This window comes from Rhipicephalus sanguineus, chromosome 11 (assembly GCF_013339695.2).
Source record: "Rhipicephalus sanguineus isolate Rsan-2018 chromosome 11, BIME_Rsan_1.4, whole genome shotgun sequence".
Classification (NCBI taxonomy): domain Eukaryota; kingdom Metazoa; phylum Arthropoda; class Arachnida; order Ixodida; family Ixodidae; genus Rhipicephalus; species Rhipicephalus sanguineus.
In genome coordinates, this window is record NC_051186.1 from 64,326,898 (window position 1) to 64,346,999 (window position 20,102).

The following is a 20,102-nucleotide window of genomic DNA, read 5'->3' on the forward strand; positions in this document are numbered from 1 at the left end:
AAACCAAAGCATAAATAAACTTGTTTTTTATGCTTTTATGCTTTGGTTTCCTTCAGCAAGAGCGCGTTGACAGATGTAGCTCGGAAAACCAGAAAGCCAAGCATAATAGATCTGTTTTATTTTTGCGCTGGCCTCCATGTAAAATTACGGCGAATATTTGTTGTTTTGGCATGCCTTTACACAGCGCGTTGTCAACCTCGTTCAGCATGTTCAATCGCCTTCACTTTCTCATGCCTTGTGGAGCACTTTTATTCGCATATCATACTCTAGGATGTGTGCTGGATGAATTCTGGACTAGGATATGTCTCTTTTTTTACTTGCTGGCATTGGAGCACTCGCCAATGCAATACTGCAGAGTACGCGAATCCGCAACAGACATAATACTCACTGAGAATTTTTGCATGTCACGGGAAAACACTTTAGGGCACTGATTTTGATTGTCTCGCTAAAATGACCTAATCATTTTTTGTTCTTTCAGAAAAGCAAGTAGCGAAGCTGAAAAAGCTAGGGTAATAGCCGACATAGTGTAACAATGTACTATGAAGCAAGGCTGAAAAAGAGGATGCTGAGACTGGACGTTTTATATATGTGAAGCGTAAATTATAAAAAAAAATATCAGCCAATTCTTTTGAAGGTCATATGTACAGCGTGCAGACACACGTGCTACATGACTGCCCATCGGCATGGAATGATTTGATTATCTGACACCCGTTTCAATTGATGAAATAAATGGCAGGCGAATAAATATCGGGCAATGGCCGCGAAGTGTTCATGCAACGGTGAAACCTCCGACATGACCGACTCACAGTAGCCTCTAAAGCTACAGCGATACTACTAAAGTTCAGCCGTGTCCAGTAAAACTGCTTTCGACTCACTTGCCGAAGAAAATAGCTTATTGCAAAGCGAAGTTTGTTACTTGTTTGTAACATGTTGTCTTTAGCCTCATAAGGAATGTATCTTATACAAATCGCCTAAGAAAAGCCAACACTTGGTACAATACTAATATTGTCCATAAATTCCATAATCTTCTAAATCTTAGTAAACGTATACGTAGGATCACTGAGACCGAGTATACAGGGCCATGCCTAACTAGCCCAACTGTGAAAACTCCCGAGTCAGCTAAGGGTGAGGAGGGTTTTCTTTATCTCGTTACGCGTTCCAAAAACTATCGTGATCATAAATGACATCTTCCTTCCTAGCGCGTGCCACGCTATAATTCGGCCGGAGCGTACTCTTTGCGTCCTCTGTTATATATATGTGAAGCTCTTTTTTATCTTCACCTTCACTCACCGAGCATGTGCGCATTGTGCGCGCTTTCCCGCTGCGCCGATTTCGCCGGTGTGGGATGCAATAGCTCGCATGAGTGAGAGAACGAGTACATTGATAGAGAAAGAGAGAGAAACAAAGATAGAAATGAAGAAAAAGTCCCATCAGTTTGCGAAAAGCTGTTTTAAAAAGTAAAAAAAAAGCCGGAGTGAAATAAATCAGTAAGGGAAAAACAAAAGAACGGACAGCTATATTATTCTTTATTTGCACACCCTATCGGAAAACCCAGTGGCAGTGTCCCAGTGCCATACATGATTACTGGACCAGTGTGGCGATGTGTACTGGGACGCTGGCACGCCGCATGAGGCACGCTGTGCGCTGCACACTGGGACACCCGTTACGGGCCGAAATCGGGCTTTTAAATTGTTTTTAAAAGCTGTGGTCATCCCCAGATCGTAATTAGAGCTGAAACACGAGCACTGCGACAAAAAAAATGAAGAAAAAAAAAGAACGAGCGACCGAGTCGAACCCACCACCTCGACGCACCGTACATCCTGAGATCAACTCGTTACCGCTAGACCACATCTGGAAGACGAGATTCGATCCCTATTTTCTTCATGTAACTACATCCCGTAGCCAGTATTTTCATTTTTCTCGTTTAGACATGCGGGTTGGGGTCTCCTCGTGCTCGCGACAACCTAATAGAAGATGGTTAAATTGTTTATGTGCTGCGTAGGATCAAAACGTATATCTGGCACGTTTTGCCGCTAAACATATTAGCGTAACCGATGATGTGTTGCGGCAATCGCACAGACTCGCTAACAGTTAGGCATACCTATACAGAAAACAATGTGCACCTGAACTGCACACTGAACACTGTAGTTTTAGTCACCCGTTTGGACATGGTTTCTGTGGTTTTCGTTTACGTTCCGCGCACTATACAGCCGCAGTAGTTCACTCTAGCCGAACCGACCATTAGGCTTAGAGCTGTACTACGTGCGCCACGATCGCTGTGAAGAACGTGGATATTCAGTTACGAAGAATCTAATAACCGTACAAATGTGGTTTCGATCATACCTGACTCAAGCGTGGCCATATTTCCACATTCGACTATACAAATCGGAAGCTAAAACGCCGAGATTGAGCGTTGCACTGGCTCCCTGTTGCCGGCGACGTGCGGGCTTTAGCGGTACGAACCAATATGAAAGGACTGACAGCTAGAGTAGGTTGATGTTGATTATCAGGCTAATACTAATGTCATTAACGACACTCGATCACACACTCCACAGAAAGGCACGCGCGCGCGCTCGACAGATGATTGCTGTAGCGTATATATACGTACGTCCATCGCTTAACTAAAACTGAAGCTAGATATGTGCAGAACGCACAATAGAATAATATTTTGAAAATACTCGATAAGTTTTTCTTTCGACTTCTCGCGATCCAATACCAAATCTTATACGAATTCCACCCAACGCACCCAGTATTTTTCCAATGTGCCGCCAGCGTTCCCAGTGCGCGGGTAGACACTGTACAGCGTGGCCAGTGCCTCCCAGTGCGCTGTAAGAAAGTGGGCCACACTTTACAGTATTAAGCACTAAGGCACAGTTTCGAAGCGAATAAATATATATTCTAAACATTTGCTCATTTCAACACTTCGTGAAGAGTGTTCTTGCATACAGAGGAAGCAGGCTTTTTAAAACAGCAATTCGTGTCTCCACCTCAAACTGTACTCGCGGACAACATTTCTTGGCAATGTAGCAAAATGCGACGGGGGCAGAGCTACTGCACATGTACTGCTCCGCGAAGTAGTCCGGTTCATCGCGCTTTTCGAATTTAGTTTGGTTTGTGAACTGTCCGTACCTCGTGTGCAAGCAGTTTGAATACGCGAGCGGCCATCACAGGCTTAGACAGCCATTTGTCAGTAAAATTCGTCGCAAGCTCCTTCGGCAAGTCGTCGGAAAAGCTGGAGGGCAACGATCGCTCACCTGAGGACGAAGTCGCCATTGCGACTGTGAGGTGCACGTAAAAGGTGCGACGTTATCACATGCCCAAAGATGCGAATTGAAACTGTATAAAGTAAAACAAACACTCGTTTCAAACAGCCTCCCATAGAAAGTGAAGTGATGTTGTTTTTTATTCTCAGGCAGAAAACATGGACGCGATTGTGGGACTATATTCTTCAGCGGCAGCACACGCGTAGTTCGGCTCTCTAGCCTTTTCGTCATTGCCAAGAAAAGTTGTCCGCGAGTATAGTAAACACCATAAGGAGAAATGTGTTGGCAGCTGATGCGTTAAATTTGGAACAACAGAGAAGTACTATCTGTTTTTCATTGCGCAACGCAATCCCTATTCGCTGTACTAGGGTGTACAAGAGATTTGTGAATAGCAGTCGTAACAGTGCGAATATTGGCAAATGCATATCGTTGCTTACAATAAGAAGGCTTAAGGTTGAAAGAGGACCACATGAGAGAATAGATTGGTTTTGAGAGAAATTGGGAAAAAGCAGAAAAGATGCATTGCTTATAGTTAAGGCTTGGGCTCATATGCACTATGAAAATGGCAGAGCCCCGCCACGGTAGTCTAGTGGTTACGGCCCTCGACTGCAGACCCGAAATTCGCGGGATCGAATCCCGGTCGCGGAGGCTGCATTTTCGATGAAGGCGAAAATGTTTGAGGCCCGTGTACTTAGATTTACCTGCACGTTAAAGAACCCAAGGTGGTCGAAATTTCCAGAGCCCTCCACTACAGCGCCTCTCATAATCATGTCATGGTTTTGGGACGTTAAACGCCAAATATTATTAATTATATAAAAATGACAGAGCAAATTACTTATAACCATCGAGGTGTGTTGATAAAAGGATATGGGCGACCTATATGCAGAAATATTTGCAGCTCAAAGCCGATGATGTTGCAGGGAAAAAGAGCTCAAGTATGAAAGCAGTCAAATACATGATATATTATACGGAAAATAAAAAATAACCTTAAAAAGTGTGAGCTAAAGAGAGACAGTAAATTGTAGTTTTAGGATGGAAACCGAGAAGGTAATGAGTATTTATAACTATAAATTAGGCACAGCGCCAGAGTGTTATAATATACACGGAATGGTTTATTTTTTAAGTCTGATTCAGATACCTGAGTGCAAAACACCTCTCAATAAATAATTCCGAACGAGATGAACTGCGGCAGCCGCAAGAAAACTAAGCGATTCGGAAAGTATTAATGAAATCACGCTATTTCATTTTTAACAGCCATCTCGTCACACCACTACTATTATCTTCTGAATTTTGGTGAAATCTTTCAATGTTTAGAACCCGTAATTTTGAACGCGTTTTGGAACTTATATTTTGGAATGTCTTTGTCGCAATAATTTAAGTTGTCGCTAAGAGGACCTGTGGATTTCAACATATTCCGTGGCGAATACAAAACTGCGAAGCACCGCTTGGCTTCTGAGGAATCAACTGCATGAAGAGTTCGTCGAGAAATTACATCTGTTAGCGTTACTAGAGTGAGCATGCTTTCCGCCTGTTCATTAAATGCAAAGTATTTCTTAGCAAAACACATGCAATCCGATCGTTTCTATCTACATATCCACTATCCACCTATCTAGCCGCGTACGTCTGGGTGCTCTCGTGGTCGTCTCCTTAATTTGACACGTAGCGAAATTACGGTGGGAGGGCATTAGTGTATGACGAACACAATGAAGAGGTCATTACATGACTGGCGTGAGATACTTGTCGCGTACGTCATGAAACCCTACCTGCAGTCATTAGTGGCACATACCCGTACACCACGGCCCATGGAATGCGGGTATAAGCCACAGGTGATCCAGTTTGTATCAACCCAGGAACGTCAATAGCAGACTTTCAAAAATTTTCGCGTGTTCGCCTTATGGAGCTTGTGCCACAGAAAATGCGGGACAGTGTTGTCCGTGAGGGAAATATCAGAGGGACAGAAAGACAAAATCATGGTTAGAGCCGCAATCGAACCCAGGCTTTCAGCGTGGCAGTCAAGTATTTCCCCACAAAGCAACGCCAATGCTTCAAACTGCTAACGAAAAAGAACCTATCGCGATATTGCGCCAACGTCAACTCTGGTTGCAGTGTTCGATATCGGCTTTAGTTACAAGGTAATAAACATTACATGATAACTCATATGACTCGCCAAGCTATGATTAGCCATTGCTCAAGCCGGAGGAATACAGCAAAAACAGCTTGCTATGATGGCCACATAATCCCAACGTAGCGTGCAATTTGCTTCGATAAAATATACATCTGCGTTCCAAGGTGAGTAGAAATGTCACGTCGGACCATAAGATACATCTGGCGCGTAAGCGTAGTCGACGTGCCTGATAAGCCAACACTGAATCCCTTAGCCAATGGGGAAGAGAAAACCCTGGGATCCCGCCTCCCCCCCCCCCCCCCCCCTCCACCAATTGTGGCTTGCTCAAATAAGTACGTTCCTTAAAGGAGGTGTTTTCCGCAAGTAGTCAAGGTCTTCAGTAAGTGCTCCCCCCATTCCGCCTTCAATGCCCCGACAAAAATTCCTCGCTATGGGCCTTTCCACGAAATACCCATACCTACTCAAATTGCACAAAGTCGCAGCAGCTCGCAACGCTTGATTCAAAGGAAAAAAATTGGTATAGTGATCTAATCGCCGACTGCTTCGCATACCATCGACTCCCAGAATGACTGGGATCTGCTGAATTTTACTTTTCGAGAAAAAAATATTTGACACCAATGCTGGCAAGCGACGCAATCTCCTTGGCTAAGTAAAAGTCACGATTTTCTCAAAGACTGACACGTCTATGCATCAACATATTATGATCGCAAAATGGGATTTTATAGCAAGCGTAGTGTTTATAGCAAGTATAACAAGCATGGCACATGCGTTAACTTGAGCGGTCATGTCGACTTATCGCTTGTTGCACAAATTTCCTGAAAGCTTTCTGCCAGTGCTTGTTTTAGCCTGAAGCAAGCCCATTTTACGAAACACGTGGTGATATCGGGAGTTGGTTTCTATCAACCAATTTGAAGAAAGAATGCTGCGCTTGCAATTCAATTGCAATGGGCACTTGTCGTGCCCGTGCATAGGCACCATTCACTGGCATTTCTCCCCGCGTAAATGGGCCAATGTCTTGCCTGACACGTTTTTTCCGGGCGCAAGTTTTCGAATATAAAACTGAGGACAGGTAAAAAACAGAGGAGCGCCAACGACTAACTCTTTATTAGCGCTCAAATGTACATCTCGATGTCAACTTTCTAGTATGCCAGGCTGAGTCATCGGGATACATGTCATCACGAAGGACATCCACAAAAAAACCTCATTCCAATGTAAACAACAATATAGCGGTTTACGTATCAAAACCACTACGTGATTATGAAGCACGCCATGACGCAGGGCTCCTGAAGTTTCGACCACCTGATGTTCTCTAATGTGCAAATATATATAAATACGCGGGTTCTAGCATTTTGCCTCTGTCGAAATGCGACGACTGTGGCCGGGATCGAACGCATGACCTTCGGACCCGCAGGCGAGCACTGTAACTCCACCTCACCATCCGTTCAATGTGCCTGTGGCGAAAGCGGACCCTTTTTTGTTTACGGAATGATTAAAAAGCACAATGACCGCGGCGAGCACGGCGTTGATCATGAAAATGTATTCTATGTACGGGCGGAACACGCACGCTTGTCAGACGCGCGTCAGCGTATATTCCCCCGTAGTCGTTAGCACTCACATAGATTCCAGGATCTAGAGTGATGAAGAATATGAACGTGAACAAAAAATACAAAGAAACAAAAACATGGCTGATCCCGCCTTCATAGTAATCTGTATAACAAGAAAGTGAAACGTGTCTTCACAGAAGTGTTGCTCTAGTGATATATGAGAGCTTGTGCAACGTCTCTTGGTGTTTGGCAGCTGTATCACCGTTTGACGTGGATGCACCCGCGTTGACTCCTCATGGCACATTTACATCGCGACGACTAACGCCCACGATCATGACTTAACCGCTGTGGTAGCTGAAGTTGTTAACGTATACCCGAACATAGCGTATCGTCAATCCCGTACAATGATGACATCAACAAGCACATACGTAATAAGCACTGGTACTCGATACGCACTTCTTCAAAGCGTCGTCAATAAAGGAGTGAAACTGCACGGTGTGCGCTCCCATGTAATAGGGTAACCTTCTCCTGTGCTCATGCATACGCTACCACACTGCGCTTCAGCGACACGGAATACAAAGATTCGTAGCTTGAGCCGCGAACGCGCACAGGCGTTCCACGTTCCGCTGTCATCTGTCTAGCTCCACCAAGGCACGACATTCGCCCGTCCACATCGTCGAATTTCTGCAGCGCTTATTGCAGCAGTTTAATTAGTCGGTGCTATCGCACTCGAAGCAGTTACTGGCGGAGAAACACCGTTGGTGCATGTGGAAGCTGCACTACTCCGACTACGAGCCGTGACGCATTACACGCAGCGAAAGGCGAAGAACGTAACTCCGTCTATGGTGGATCCCGGATGCCAGCGTGGCCACTGTTTCTCGCTGGAATCGTACCGCTTTAACCATGACATACGACATTGCGCGCAATCTCGCAGGCTATGCTTTAACTGCGTCGTCGCCGAAGCATTCCCTATCGGCACTAGTAAGTTTCATGACGCATTACTTCACGTCACCACTCAAAGAAGGCGGCATGGCATCGCCCTCCTAGCCCTGGCAACCAAGAGCGCTGTGCGAGAGAGAATGTGTGAGAGATATCAGCCGCGTTTGTGTAGTGGTGTGCATGTGCCTCCGGGGCTTAGTCGGTAGTGAGTCGGGTGCTTATCCTCGCGGACCGAGAGGTCGTAGCTTCGATTGCCAGCGGCTGAAGTATTTCTTATGCTCTTTGTCTTTCTCGTTAGTTAGCGTCCATTCTATCAACGTCATATCCGTGACAAAAATACGCCACTGAAGTCTTGGTGGACCCCGGCATAAAACACTTTCGTGTTCAAAGAGGTTTCGCGTTCATAACTGCGTAGCATTATCTCAGAGCCCTAACTAGGCGCGTGGCGAAGGCAGTATAGGCTTCAAATTAAGCGCGTAGATTAGGTCATGTTTATATTAGGCATACTGGCGGAATCAGTGCAAATCGGTTCAGCATAATCCTGAAAAGTGACAGAAGGGCGTTTTTTCTGAGAAACCTTATGGATTTTCTTGTGCCTTATTTCTACGAAGAGATGGTTCTCAACGTCAATTTCTTCATTGGGGAAAACAATAACGAAATAACACATTGAGTTAACCGTAGCTGGTTCGGACTTCAGTTTTCTGTGACAGCACGTGCAGCTCCCGTTCCGACGATGACTCGCTATCAATAAAGTTGGCGGTAACATTCGAGGAGGTTTCAGTACACGAAGGGTCGGACGTGAAGGCGTGACTCGAGCAAAGTAAGCGGTGACCGTTACAGCGATATCATTTAGTTACCGTTGAAAAGGACACTAGGAAAAAGAAAGCAAATGAACATTTGTGAGTACATCGCTTCTTGAAATATAGTCGACGAATCACACACCAAAATAAAAAAGCCGGCAGATCCCACGCATTGTGGGAATCGATGTAATGCGAAGCAGCCAGCAAAGAGCTGCATACATCGTCTTGTATGTCATTGAGGAAAATGCGTGTCATGGTTTTCATGTTAACTCCTATTATTTATGTTCGTCACACAGTAACGTCGCGCACTACCAACTTCGGGGTCGATCAAGCTAGAGAAACGGCCGCCAGCGCCCCATGAGCGTGGCACGCAAGTCATGCTGTACATGACATACGTGTCATGACTTTCATGTTAACTCGTGTTATTTATGTTCCTCACACAGTCACGTCGCAAGATACCAATTTCGGGGTAGATCAAGCTAGCGAAACGGCCGCCAGCACCCCATGAGCGTGGCACTTAAGTCATGCTGTACATGACATGCGTGTCATGATTTTCATGTTAACTCGTGTTTTTATGTTCGCCACACAGTCACGTCGCGCAATACCGATTTCGGGGTAGAGCAAGCTAGCGAAATGGCCGCCAGCGCTCCATGAGCGTGGCACGTAAGTCATGCTGTACATGACATGCGTGTCATGATTTTCATGTTAACTCGTGTTATTTATGTTCGTTACACAGTCACGTCGCGCAATACCAATTTCGGGGTAGATCGAGCTAGCGAAGCCGCCGCCAGCGCCCCATGAGTGTGGCACGTAAGTCATGCTGTACATGACATGCGAGTCGTGATTGTCATGTTAACTCGTGTTTTTATGTTCGTCACACAGTCACGTCATAAGATACCAATTTTGGTGTATATAAATCTAGCGAAACCGCCGCCAGCGCCCCATGAGCGTGGCACGTAAGTCATGCTGTACATGACATGCGTGTCATGATTTTCATGTTAACTCGTGTTATTTATGTTCGTTACACAGTGACGTCATAAGATACCACTTTTGGTGTATATAAATCCAGCGAAACCGCCGCCAGCGCCCCATGAGCGTGGCACGTAAGTCATGCTGTACATGACATGCGTGTCATGATTTTCATGTTAACTCGTGTTATTTGTGTTCGTTACACAGTCACGTCACGCAATACCAATTTCGGGGTAGATCAAGCTAGCGAAACCGCCGCCAGCGCCCCATGAGCGTGGCACGTAAGTCATGCTGTACATGACATGCGTGTCATGATTTTCATGTTAACTCGTGTTATTTATGTTCGTTACACAGTCACGTCACAAGATACCAATTTTGGTGTATATAAATCTAGCGAAACCGCCGCCAGCGCCCCATGAGCGTGGCACGTAAGTCATGCTGTACATGACATGCGTGTCATGATTGTCATGTTAACTCGTGTTTTTATGTTCGTCACACAGTCACGTCGCGCAATACCCATTTCGGGGTAGATCACGCTAGCGAAACGGCCGCCAGCGCCCCATGAGCGTGCCACGTAAGTCATGCTGTACATGACATGCGTGTCATGATTTTCATGTTAACTCGTGTTATTTATGTTCGTCACACAGTCACGTCGCAAGATACCAATTTTGGTGTATATCAAACTAGCGAAACGGCCGCCAGCGCACCATGAGCGTAGCATGTAAATCATGCTGCACATGACATGCCTGTCATGATTTTCATGTTATGACTTGTCATTTATGTTTGTCATACAGTCATGTTACGCCATACCAATTTTGGTGCACATTCGATGAACCAAGCGACCAGGAGAGCACAAAGTCGTAGGCGGCTAGATAGATAGATAGATAGATAGATAGATAGATAGATAGATAGATAGATAGATAGATAGATAGATAGATAGATAGATAGATAGATAGATAGATAGATAGATAGATAGATACGCTCAAAGTCGCAGAAGTTCGCTAAGAAATGCTTCGCATTTAAAATAAAACCAACAGAAACAACGCGCGATGTGTTGGTACACGGCGTATGTCCTCAGTGCTACTGGTTCCGCATTTCGTGCAGGACTTCAACTGTTATTTCGTTCCAACAGCATGTCCTTGTTTTATACCTGACGGTATGTGGACATGAAAATAACCATGCTTCAAGATAACTCGCGTGGTACATGATAGAGCATAATAACATTTCCATGATGATTATGTGCTGCTCACAGCTACGAGTTTTCGCTGATCGGATTAACCAGCATGAGTTATTTACTCGATTCATTCAGGTGAAGCATTACTTCCCGTCTACTTGTATTGACTGCGTCGTAAGAGCTGATGTTGTGACGCGACGCCGACTGCCAGAGCTGATACCATATTTAGGTATAGACGCCCATACGCTCCTACTCAGGTCCTGGTTAAATGGTGGCTATATCATGGACACAAGACGGAAAACGTTCGGTTTCCTTGCTATATCTAGCATTTCAAGCGGCACCTGATTAAGAGTGTAGTGCCTTGAGTGCTTTCAGATAAATTCTCATGCGATGCTATTGTGAATCGTGTGAGATGTACCGATGTTTATCGCCCTCTAATATGAAAGAAGAAAGTAAGAAGAGAGAGAAAGGACAAATATTTCTTTGTTTAGTTTGAACAGTCAATCATGCCCGTATCCTCAAGTCAGTATTCTTAATCACTTCCAATAAAGGAGAGTATGTGTTCCAGGGCAGTTGCTCAGGAAGAGGTCGTTTTGCAAGTTGAACCAGTTCCGATTTCCCGTGTGAGCTTCTTTGAAAGTGAGCGGATCTGAGGCGTATGGGCTATGACACACTTGGCACGCAATGAGGCGGGTAATTAAGCTTGTTGAATTTTGTGTAGGGCATTATTTTGATGTAATTAAAAGTTATAGTACACTAAACTAACAGACAGTTCCCGAATTCCTTAAAATATATTAAAATTATACACACACACACACACACATTTATATATATATATATATATATATATATATATATATATATATATATATATATATATATATATCTAGCCAGCGTATTCTCATTTTTAATGATGATACCCGAGTACCGGAGCAGTTTACCATGTTGAGAAGAACTGCTATGTATGCGTTGCTGAGGAACAATTTTTTAATGTTGCCAGAAGCCTGAAGAACAAATGTTGTGAGCGTGAGGGTTCCAAGAACTTTACAAACCTTTAGGATGGCTTTAATGTCACTAACGGAGCCGTTCTGCTATGACTAAATACACAAGCAATTCCAAGTACCACAAACAATTCCAAGAAACCCCTCCATCACCCCGTATATATTTATACATACATACATACATACATACGTACATACATACGTACATACATACATACATACATACATACATACATACATACATACATACATACATACATACATACATACATACATACATACATACATACATACATACATACATACATACATACATGCATGCATACATACATACATGCATGCATACATACATACATACATACATACATACATACATACATACATACATACATACATACATACATACATCAGGTTCATTGTCCGGCTCATGACGTGATGAGCTTAGCATAACCCTGTCTTTATCTCCGGCGCTATGAACGAATACGTTAACCTTTAAAGCATTTCGATACCAACAATGAACTTGTGACCCTCAAACTTTATACTAAGCGAACCGTATAAAAATGCACAGTCTTGATTCAAGATCTGTAGCAGCAGTATCCTACTGACGGAAAGAAATATTTGCTGGTTCTAATGCTCTGTGCAGCTGTTCGTAAGTAATACGTCAATACAATAATCGTGTGGTTTTCGAATATGGCTGACCCAGGTTTGAAGCTTGGTGGCTAAAGTGTTGTGCAGCTTCGCTTGAGGACGCGGGTTGCGTTCCACGCCACAGCTGTCGCATTCCGATTCGAGCGAAAGTGGTTGCACCGCAGTATTCTTGTAATTGGCCCCTGAAAAAATAAGCCCCGAACATTAGTGTGCATCGTAATAGTATCGTAATTTCGCACGCCAAATCACATAGTTCCTTTAAAGCGCTGACAGTCTATTATTTATATCTTTTTAAACATTTTTTTCTTTTTTCTCGTATTTGTGCATTCAAGCTCTTAATACCTTATGTTTAATAAGGGCAATAGCATTAATCGTATAAATATCAATGGTAATGGCCGTAATAATTAGAGAAAGGAATTTCGGATATGGAAAATCAAGCAGAGAGCAAACAGGTTACACACTTCGAGCTTTAACGGCGAGCTCATGCTATGACCTTAAGCTACACTTCTGAATGAATGACCCCCTATAAGTTTCACTCCTAAATCCCTCATGTGGTGTAGCAAACCTTGGAGACGTGGTCATATGAAAGTTTTCATATTTAGTCGAGACGAAGCCGAGACATGCTCATTGTAGGTTCAAACAGAGTTGGTTTGCCGACAGTTTAGCTTCGAATAGAACGACCCAGCGAGCGATGTGGCCTCTTGAGCTCAATTCTTACAGTTTTCGGGCTGTCAATTGCGCGTTGACTTGGAGAAACTTGTCCGATTATATAAGAACGTAATGCTGAGAAAAAATAGTACCTTGCTCCTAAATGGCTGTCTTGAATTATGAGTATTTTTCGGCCGCATACATTAACGTTGTTTTAATGATAAGAATACACATACAAGCGTACGTGCGCTGTTATGGCTATCAATATGCAAATTACTTCTTAACTCGCTATCATATGGTGCTGCTACGCTGAAGGACAGGGGTTGTATTGTTTGCTACGGCGACCTTACCTTTACTGGCACGAATTCAAGACACCAATAAAACTGAAGATGTGATGGTGCGCGATGGCGCAGGGAGCAAGTGGGGCCAAAGAGCGCCATTTGAGTGGGTGCTGAGTCAGCGATGACGATTAGAATAACCGGTTCCCTTGCAATAGGATGTGCGATAAGTTAGCCACCGTGGCCTATAGTACTCCGGAGGTCCCCATTAAGGCGCGCTTCAAAATTGTATCCCGTCTCTGGTATGCAAAACCTGCGGCTTTTTAACATTTTTGTAGAAACGTCATTGCACATTGAAGCGCAATAAATATTGTGGAAGTAAGCAGTGTTACACGTGTACAACAATTTTAGGTCGGTGATCTACTGTCACGGTCAAGAGAGAAGTAAGCCCACAAGAGTGGAGTGACGAGGAATTCCCTTTTAGAAATATTTGTGATGTATGCAATTTGAAGAAACTATGAAATATATGGTGGTATATTATCTTCCAATTACTTCGTGTGCTTAGGTTAAATATATAGTTACACGCTACGCATAAGAAAGGTTCAACGCTCAGCATAAAAAATAAAAAAAGAGCATGTACATATCAGCTTACCCTGAGAGCGCCTGTATGTTTGACGTAGGCTACCAGGATGTGATTCTAAAAGCGAGGCAAATTTCCCTCATTAAAAGAATGATGCATGAAGCAATATGTTTTACCCCACAAAATAAAACGCTTGCTTCCTTCAACCTTTGATTGTTCAGTTTAACTATTCTTAAAAGCGTCGAACTAAAGAACATCCACGGTACCTAACTGTATCAAAGAATTGCTCGTCGAACTCCAGAATATTCTTTACATGCCAAGTTGTAACAGTCGTAACCAGTTGTTTACTGTAGTGAGACATGACGCTCTTCAGGAGATGCAAAATGTAGGCGTTGTCACTATGAGTGATAACGAGATGCGGGCAATGTGCCACGTCAAACTCAAATGCATCATAGAAAATGCCGCTGCCATGAAAATAAATTAATTTAAGTTTGTCTAACACACAGTCAAGCTGAAGATACTGGACTGTGCTAGGTCATCGACAACAAGTATTCGAATGTCTGGAGAGTGCATTACAGCTGGCAAACGATGTGTCATTCTGCATTTTTATCATGCACTACACGTCATCAACAGCTTTCACATCGTCAAGGCATTCTCCTCGGATCTGTGTACTACTGTGCACCAGTGGTTGTACACGAAAATCGCACTGTAGCGTTGCGTGATATCAAAAGCCACATAGTGCATCAGAGAAGCTTCGAAAGTTACGAGGCTGCCACTTTATGATACTCGTGAGGGGTTGATTCTCACTCGGTGACCTCAATTGAAGCTGCAATAACATTCGTGCGTGAATATCTTGCTTTAAAAGCTGATACTGGCAGAGCTGTGAATTACCCCGTCCACACATGGCTTGTCCCTAATTTGCACGAACCAGAGATCGCGTTGTGCGAATGGTAGTGCCAAAGCTGCAAATGATAAATTTGCTCAGGCACTGTGGATGGCATTTTTTCACGTGTTTGGGTTAGGGCTACAGATCGTGCTCGGGAGGCGGTATTGCGCAACGGTATGTGCGTGGTCTCATTTTAGGAGCGATTGACGGCTGCCAACATTGCATACCATCGTGCTCACGTTCATCGAAGGAAATGCGAAGATTAAGCTGATAACGTTGGGCACCAATTTTTTCGTCAAGCTCACCTGAAAGCAAAGGAGTGTTTTGTTCACTGTAGCGCAAGTCATATTCGGATTGACCCAACTGGGGTGCTGATAGCGCGTTGTGTTGACTTAGTGAGAATGATATGACGCTACAACGTCCGGATATTTATCCATGGCTCGCTAATACATGCTTTCATACACATGTTACGCAATGTAGTTGGCAGTGTGTATATTGTGGGTAGAACACACGTCAGCATGGAAGTTATCCAAATTAGTATTACCATGAGCTCGCATTCGCGATGTACATGAAATTTCTTATATGCCTGCAGTTCCTTACGTTTGTCCCGACTATTGAGATATACTCAGAAGCTGCATATTACACCACATTAACAGTTTGCGTGCACTGTTTTTACGCACTATGCTGTCTGTTTTCTTTATTTCACAGATAATTTACAACTGTGAGAGCGAACCTGATGGTTATGGACCTTACTATGGTATGGCTTTTCTACGGTAATTTATTTTGAAATGAGCAGGTGTCAGCTTGCGGGGCTAGCAGCTGCACATTAAGGCGTCCTTTAATATAAAGATGCTGTAAGACACAAGCAAACTTAGCTATGTATTGCTCATCGACGAGCAGACGCACAACTGCCGTTATCTAGGGTAGCTGTTTGGGCTTGTTGGTTTGGCATGACACAGGTTGAAAGCGCAAAAGACGAAGACAGAGAAGAGGCTTGACACACACACGACGTGTGTGTGTCAAGCCTCTCGCGGGTTAGCCTATTTCTATTTCTACTCACAACTGAACACTCGTCGTAAAACGGGTCACACGTGGTCATAACAGTGCAAGATCTACAGTGTGCATCTAAAAACCCCCCTCTCATCTCGGATACGTTGTAACGATGCTCCCGGAGCCTATCATTAAGGCATCGTCCACTTTGGCGCACACGTGATGTGTCACGGCTTCTGTGCTATATATGTGGTTGCCTGGTTCCGAATAAAATACTGTTGTAAGTCAGCGCTCGTGTGTGTGTCAAGCCTCTTCTCTGTCTTCGTCTTTTGCGCTTTCAACCTGTGTCATGCCGTTATCTATATTGATCATAAAAACTCATTTTTCTTATTATAACAAGGAGCGAACTGCTGAGTGGACCATACTGGTTCTGTAGAGTGCGAACCTAACCTTACAGCTTAAAAAGCTATGTGAAGTAGGTTGCGGGAATTACTACACACTGACATATCTGTTGTACGACGTGAACAGGGCCGCAAAGTTTACCAACCTCGTTATAGTCCGTGTTATGAACAAAGAATGCTAAGAAACAGGAATTTTGCTGTTACTTCTAATGCCTTTTACGGACACATTTTTTCGGGTGTTCGTCAGGGCCACCTAATCACTGCAATCGCCGCATCCTTCATTAGTTGCCATTCAAACACTTGTAATTAGGTCCTATTTGTTATTGGTGCGATATTTCTGTACACTTGTGTTAGATGCAAAACGATGATTCGGGAGACGTGAGGGAAAGACTGGCAAAACACAACGGTTACTTTAACAGAACAACGTTTATTTAACTAAAGTAAAGACAACTGCTGGTGAACTGCCTTCTCCCGCGGCCCGCGCACAGTCGCACTCCCGCGCTCACCACAGGGGGTCCACTTCGGTGTCCCATTACAGCTCCGGACACCGGCCGGCTCGACTCGCACAGTGGTCGTGGCCTGGCGCCATCTTTCGAGCCCCGTCTCGCACAACAAGAGCGCGCACACTTGTTGAGAAATACAAAAAGCTCACCCGGTGTTTAATGCAACATTTAAAGTCACTAACAATCAAATATAATCGTACCATATCTTAAGCGGAAAAGGGACCCAACTGAACGGTATCAGGAGACACTGATATTCTTGTTGAGTAGAACTTGCTTTGCTTTCCAATATTTGTATGCGCTATTCTACTGCGATAGCCCTTCACGGCTGAAGTATCTTCAAACGAAAGAATAAAACAATGAAAATACCACATCGACACATGCAGGCTTGTGGACAATTCTTCTGAGAATTTTTTCCATTCAATTAAATACAAAATAGTACATTGGAAGACGTTTAAACAGTAATTGGTCAATAGAAAATTGATTATTTACCGGAAATGACCGATATTGATAGCGTATGATTTGAGTGCTATTAATTCAATGATAGCAACTATTTAAGAGAAATATAGTCGATGGCTGATGATAGAACACAAGAGTATAAGACATAAGAGCGCGTACACATACAAAACTGGCGTTGGTACAAAAACACTCAAACGATATGCCCGCCATGCAATGAGGAATGTCATGGCTCGCTAAGGGTCCGCGTTTCCACTCATTTATGCGAATAATGACCTGCTTCTCTGCGAGAACTTTGTTACTGCGCACTTCACATGGAATATAGCTGGAATGTCACTATTTTATAACGACCCAGTGACCATAACGACGCTATGTAGAAGGCATGGTGACATTAGTAGGATGGCCGACTATACAGTCTTATGAGCATCGCTGCACAATCCCCAATGAAAATCGAGCAGCCACCCCGCCCCCTTCCACGAGAAAGAATTGCTGGCACTTCCGTATTCCAAGAATCTTTTCACGCTACGGCATTTTTCTCGAACCTAAGTGTCTAATTAGGATCGTAGTATACAAAGCAAAAGAATCGCAAACACCTCATAACATGCTGTGGTTGGATGTCATTTTTTTAGAACCGAATTGCAGATATCACTATTCAATATTATAGGTATCTTTTTTGTAAAATCTAGTTAATTAGGCTACACGCAATGATGTCTGAAAAGAGCTGACAATTTCAAATAAATCAAAATAGTATCAAAGACAGCATCCGATTTTCACCCTGATTCACTAAGTGACATTATTGACATGTAAAAAACGGCAGAAAGGGAACATTGAAGCTTGCGATGAAAAAATCCGTTAACAGGGGGTGGGTGCTCGAGCTGACGTTTCGACAAGTGGACTTGTCTTCTTCAAGGCTGGAACTGATTTCCTTAGCTCTCGTGTTTATATGCTTCGTGCCCTCTCCACCAGAATCGAGACGGGTAGGGCAACTGTGAAAGAGGAGGTGGGGAGGGGGGGGGGGGGGAGACCGCTGTGATGAACTGGGTGAGTCAGAAGGAAAGGAAAAAAAAGAAGAAAGGAAAACAGTGGGAGAGGGGCTAGTAACCGTGTCGCTGAATAATGATTGTCAAAGGAAGCACGTGGCACTTAATACTAGTTAATAGCACGTAACAATAGCACTTGGCACTTAGCAGTAGTGTTTGTGGTGTCCTGACTTCTTTCTTGTGTCCGTGTTTGCACGCCCTGTCTTTTTAGAATGAACAATAGTAGCTTCGAAATTCCTAGAACAAGGGCTTAAATCTGTATACATACACAGCGAAAACCACCGAGAGTTAAGCCTTTCTTCTAGGAATTTCAAACCTACAACAGTTAAGTGCCACGTGCTTGATCTAACAATCATTAATCAGCGAAACGTACGCTAACCCCCGGTTTTCCATTATTTTTTCGCCCTTCCTTCTAACTCACCAAGTTCGCCGCGGCGGCCTCTCCTTCCCTCCCCCACCCCACTTTGGCAGTTGCCCTCGCTTTCTCCCTTGGGGTGGACAGGGCACGAAGCATACACACACGAGAGCTAAGGAAATCAGTTCCAGCCTTGAAGAAGACAAGACCACTTGTCAAAGCGTCGGCTCGAGCACACACCCCTTGTTTACGGATTTTTTCATTATTGATATGTGTGTCATGGTAAATACCAGCTGCGTTTTATCATTTTCCTTGCATTTTCAGCCGTATTACAGCAGTATTAGAGATTATTCTCAAGGCCACATTAACGGTGCGTTGAATCATACCTAGGGTTGTTCGTTTTCGGGTTTTATATTTTTTCAAATTCGGGGGGTAAAAATCGGGCGGTATTTTTCAAACTGATATTCGGGGAAAAATCGGTTTTTTTGCGAAACCATTCCTTACTTCGGGTTTTTTCGGGTTAAATATACGGTTGTACTTATCAGAACTTACACTGAGCTTATCAAAACGTATCACGGGCTTTTTAAGTATAACACGTTAAATTTGGTGTTTCAAGCTGGTAATTGGGACAGACACCAGAGTATTATAGCAAATACAGTATACTACCCGAAATTTTGTGTTTGTTTGAAAATGAATCAGTGGTGTTTGAAAATGAATGAATCAGTAAACATTGACTCTTAGAAATTATACATTTTATTCTCGAAAATCTGGTCATCGATTTTTTACACGTCCTTGTTGACATACATTATCATCTGCATGCGCAACATGTCAGTCTCCATTAGAGATCTGTCCGGTCGTTGAACATATCTCAGCTGGGAGAAAGTTCTCTCCACATCACAGCTACCATTAGCTAGGCACAACAATGTCAGTGCAGCTTTTGCAAGCCTTGGGTAGCGAGAAGTAGAGTCATGCCAATACTCGATTAGTTCGACAGCTGGGTTTGTGGGGCTCGCTTCCAGCAAATACTGGTTGAACTCGTCATTAAGGGAATCTACATTGTCGGTTACGGACATGAACAGAGGTCGGTAGTCCTCAAATGACTGCCCCAGCAGACGCTTCTGAAACGGATCAAGGACGGCTCCCAACTTCCACAAAGTTAGCTGGTTTTCCTCTTTTTCTGAGACGTTCCGTCCAAGAGTGCAGCGCCATTTTGTGGCGAGTTTCGTGCAGAACTCTTCAGAACATGTTTTTACTAAATTAGCGCTGCGCTTGGGTAACATAGACAAAACAGCTTTGGCCTGATCGCTTTTACCGATCATCGCCGAAAGCTCCCCGACAATCTGCTGCAGCTTCACGTTTACCAGGTGATCAAAGCTGGGCATCAAAAGCTTCCCACTTTCAAGCGTTTTCTGGGCTTCCAAAAGTGGGCCGAGTGCATCTCTCATCAAGATTGCCTTCGCATAAACAACTTCTTTTTCAGAAGGTATCCCTCGAATAGCTTCCGC